Below are 4,934 nucleotides of genomic sequence, written 5' to 3' on the forward strand. Positions count from 1 at the left end.
AGAGAAAAGTCTAATAAAAATAAATGACTTAGTGACTTCTAGAACAATATTAAGTGGTTTAACATCTGTGTAATGGAAGTGCCTGAAAGAAGAGGGAGCCAGAAAAATATTTAATGAAATAATGGCCAATTTTTTTCTAAATTTGATGAAAACTATCAACCTACATTTCCAAGAATCTCAACAAACTCCAAGCAGGATAAACCTACATGCACAGAGAAAAAAGAAAGACGATATGGCTATGCAAGCCTGAAGACTTTTTGTCTGTGTGCATGTACATACGTATCTTGCACAGAGAAAGAAAGAAAGAAAGAAAGAAAGAAAGAAAGAAAGAAAGAAAGAAAGAAAGAAAGAAAGAAAGAAAGAAAGAAAGAAAGAAAGAAAGAAAAAGAAAGAAAAAAAGAAAGAGAGAGAGGGGAGGGAGGGAGGGAGGGAGGAAGGAAGGAAGGAAGGAAGGAAGGAAGGAAGGAAGGAAGGAAGGAAAGAAGAAGGAAGGAGGGAAGGAAGGAAGGAAGAAAGAAAAAAAGAAAGGCACTGATGGTCACACTGATGTTAGTGATTCTCTCCTATGGTTATATCATCAAGACAGTTCTCAAATTCCCTCCTGCTCAGCTAAGGACCGAAGACTTTTCTACATGTTCTTCCCACATGATTGTAGTTCCCATTTCTTATGGCAGCTGCATCTTCATGTACATAAAACCATCAGCAAATGATAGAGTGACTTTAAGCAAAGGAGTAGCTGTGCTCAATACCTTGGTTACCCTTTTATTGAATCCCTTCGCTTATAGCCTAAGGAACCAGCAAGTGAATCAGGCCTTAAAGGACATGGTCCAAAAAGTTTCTTTTGCTTCAAACAAATGAGAAAATTCTAAAAAGTATGAAGAAAAAAAATGAATAAAAACATTGCCCTTTTAATCTTGCTTTAGTTCATCTTACTCTGTACATATTTTTAGATTATATTAGCAATTTCAGCCAATTTGGGCCTCCTTCCATGCTATCATTTCTTGCTAGAAATTCTATTCTACAAACCTTTCCTTTATCGATTTCAGGAATGCAGAATTTTAAATGTGATCTCTTTCACAGATCGTATTGTATGAAACAGATGTTTTCATAAGGCTGTGTATGAGCTTATGTGTTAGATACCTTTCCAGAACTTGGCATATGAAATTTTGTAGCTGGAACCACATTTTTAGAAAAAGAATGACTAAAGAAAGAAAGAAACCACAAAATCAATTATTTAGTCAAGAAAATAGTTCAATTATAATAGATATCATATTTTGCTCTTGAGAATATTGTTTCATAAGTGTCATATTTTTAATGTGTGAGCAGATTGTACAAATTATAAAGTAAGATATAATTTATAATTATTTTACAAAATAATTTTTCACTCAGTAAGATAATAAATTTTGATCCTTCTTTATGTGATGAATAAAAAAAATAATAATCAGATTCTGCATGACCCCAAATGAAAATGTTTTTAATTAAACTCCTAAATTTTTGAATTTCTGAAAGAGATATTATCTACCTATGTCCATGAGTTGAATTATAATGTAAGAAATTACTTCATTGACTTACTTCAAAGTCTAAAGTACATTCTACTTCTTCCACTGAATTTTCCTTATTGAATAAAGCTATTTTCTCTATCTAAAACATTCCTTATTTGAGTATAATAATTATTTTTCCATATAATGCTAAGTTGCACTTTAATATTATATTCTAGTTCAGTGAGCCTTTGGTAATGATAGCGATACAGGCTAAATCTCAGTAGAATTTTTTCTTTCTGTTAATCAAATTGATTTTAATGTAAAGTATTGCTATACTTTGAAAAGAAATGTGGGAAAGAAAGTGTTAGTACATTAGTACAAATTTCATAAGATAAAAAGTGACATTTGCAACTTGCTGAAGGAAGAATCAAATGAATGGCAGAGGTCAAATTCAGAGTTTCTGCAAGAGATAAGGTATTGAATTTTCTCAAAAATCCAGCAGAAAATTGGCGCAGGTAAAATATGTAATTACATGCTTTTTAACTTCTATTATTTGCTTTTATAGTATAATCTCCTATATATTTCTTTGGAATTTTGAATTGTTTCATAGGAGTATCTCTGAGTAGGGAAAAATATTTCTCAGGCTGATTCAGTTCAATCCCTTGGAGACCTACTATGTGAAATTGACAAATTTGGCTCTATTAATAGAACAAAAATGAAAGTATATATGAAATGAGTTTGAAAATATGTTCCATACTACAACCCTATACCTTAGTCAATAATAAAGATAAGGGGAAAATTAAATAAATAAAAAGAAAGAAGGAAGGAAGAGATAGAGAGGAAGAAAGGAAGGGAAAACCATTGAGCCTTGTTATCAAATTACTAAAAACTATTATAAAGAGTAAATTTTTAAAGAATCCAGAGATAAAAGACACATTACCTCCAAATGAATAAGCATGAAAATAATTGCATACTTCTCAACAGATACTAATGAACTGCATTTTTAACATCCAGAAAGTAAAAGACTGTCAATTTAGAATTCTATATCCAATCTTCCATACTCATAGAAGTCAGGCTTTCTAACACCTTGAAACGACCTTTTGACTTCAAGGTAAGTAGAGAAGGAAAGCAGAGAAAAAATTGTTTTAAAAAATAGGCCACTAACTTCCAAACAATATAGTAGTAGCTCCTTAGTCTTTGTGTCATCAAATAATTTACATAAGAAATGGGTGGAGCTCTTTTATTATAACTGTAGTCTTTACACCATCAACAAATATGCTGAAGCATCAACTTTGGTACTGTGCTGGACAATCCCAATTTATCACTGTTTTTCATGCTATTAGTTTTTGTTAGAGATGTCAAGGAGTCATGAAGCAACTAGCTGGAAAATAAAACAACACAAAATTCAATAAAGACACCATGCAAATATTTGGTCAGCAAGTCAAGTCACCTTGACCAAATGTCATATTATTATTATTTCTTAGCAAGAAATAGAACAGACAGATTGAAAAGTTATGATGCATTCTATTTCTCTCAAAATTGTTTTTCAAATAAAGCCTACATATTATTTACTTTAGATATCTATAACATAATGCCTCAGCAAACTAAAGTTAAATACACTTCAAAAATGTAGTATATTCATTACTGAACAGGGTTAAAACAAGGACGCCTGAGTCAAGCTGCTTGGGTTCCATTTCTGCTCCACATTTGCATACTTTCATGACTTTGGTCAAGTTACTCAACTTCTTTGAGGCTTATTTTTCTTATATGTAGAATATGAATAATAATACATATTTTATATAATTTTTTGAAGTTAAAATCGATTTAAGTATTTCATGTACTATGGTAGTCCATAGTAAGTATGCAATTAATATTAGCTGCTATTATTACCACTGCTGTTGCTGCTACTACTACCACAATTACTATTATTACTACTAATAATACTGCTAAGTGTGGAATTCATTCTTTTCGCTTTTGGAATGCTGGAAGACATTTGTTTTTCTCCAGTTTTCCAGAACCTTTTCAGTCTCTACATTTTCATAAAAATCTTTATCCAATCATATACAATTTATTCTAAAGACAAGACTTTTAGTTGTTTAAAGCATCCTAGATGTTTGCTCATCCAATGTTCATTTATCTTTGGTTCTATTTATGTTCATTCCTATCCCTTTCCTTCTGCAGATTATTCTTATCAGATAATTCTCAAGAAAAATGAGAGTCCATTTACTTTTCTTTTTATCCCGCAGTGTTACATTACTGAACATAGTTAAGTTTATCTTTTTCTCGTTCATCATATTGCTGTAATGGGAAAAGCATATTGTTTGTATGACTCTGCTCAATTGGGTTATGCCTCCCTTTTGACTATCTTAGTGTGTACATAGTAATTTTATAACATTCTTTGCTATCTGTATTCTATAACTTTTCCTTTTAAATAATACCTTGAGGCTTCTTAGTGCTTACACAGGCTGTTTGCTTATAATAACTGTACAGAATGAGGAGGCAGAATAAATCTATTCTATGTACACCTCAGCCCAGGTCCTTTGCCTAGTCTGTATTATGAATAGGGGGACATGGAGTTGAGGAAAAAAAAACTAATAATGATACCTATAATTTATTTTTTTCTACACGTGAAACTCTGGTAAGTTTGGTAAGTTCTTTACTCATTTTATTCTCACAAAATCCTAAAATGTAGGTAAAAGTATATCTTCTACTTCTTAGCAGGGAAACCGAGGCTCTGAGAGGTTGAGTAACTTGACAGTATCACTCCATGTGTGAATGCAACAGTTGACATTTAAACTTAGGCAATCTGGCTCCAAAGCCTAAACTCCTAACTTCTATGTTGTTTTATTTCTATAACTTCATTATAGAGACACCATTTTTAAAATATTCATCTCCCTTTATTTTAGGATTGAAAACATCTGTGATTATAGTTAAAATTATAGCATTTTTAAGTTTATCTCTTCTCTCAAAACATTCTATCTTTCAGAATTTCAAGCTAGGAATTTCTTTATTCTGAACATTTTAAAGCCTGTCTTCCTAAAGATGGCAGCTCACACTGGACTCTTCCTTCCAGCCCTTTGCTACTATAAACAATAAAGTGAAATGGCATGGCTTCTTCTCCCTAAGCTTCTATCATACTTTTCTAACCAGGAACCAATCAGTTACTTCCTATTGATGAGAATCATATAAATTGATGTAATCATTCTAACTCCTTCTTCTGTTTTCTCTCAAATAGGATTGGAAAAACTCAAGAAGTTTTCAATCCCTCTGTATTTAGTTGAAAGAGGTTTTGTGCAAATAAGCTTAGTTGAGCCTCCTTTTTCAGAATTCTAATTCATTTCTGCACCAGGTTATTATCTGTATCAGGAAGGCATCATTTATTTATTTATTTGTTTGTTTATTTATTTTTGGCCATGGCCCATGGCATGTGGGATCTTAGTTCCCCAACCAGGG

The 4,934-nt window shown here is 31.9% G+C and overlaps 1 non-coding gene across 1 annotated transcript; it reads left to right on the forward strand.

Annotated features, from left to right (window-relative positions):
* Positions 1-3,924: 3,924 nt before the first annotated feature.
* LOC114891365 lies at positions 3,925-4,055 on the forward strand. Its single transcript, XR_003792476.1, has one exon. It is a non-coding gene; the product is annotated as a small nucleolar RNA SNORA51 (small nucleolar RNA).
* The last annotated feature ends 879 nt before the right edge of the window (positions 4,056-4,934 follow it).

Source organism: Monodon monoceros, unplaced genomic scaffold (assembly GCF_005190385.1).
Source record: "Monodon monoceros isolate NGI ecotype Baffin Bay Population unplaced genomic scaffold, NGI_Narwhal_1 Super_Scaffold_11, whole genome shotgun sequence".
Lineage (NCBI taxonomy): Eukaryota > Metazoa > Chordata > Mammalia > Artiodactyla > Monodontidae > Monodon > Monodon monoceros.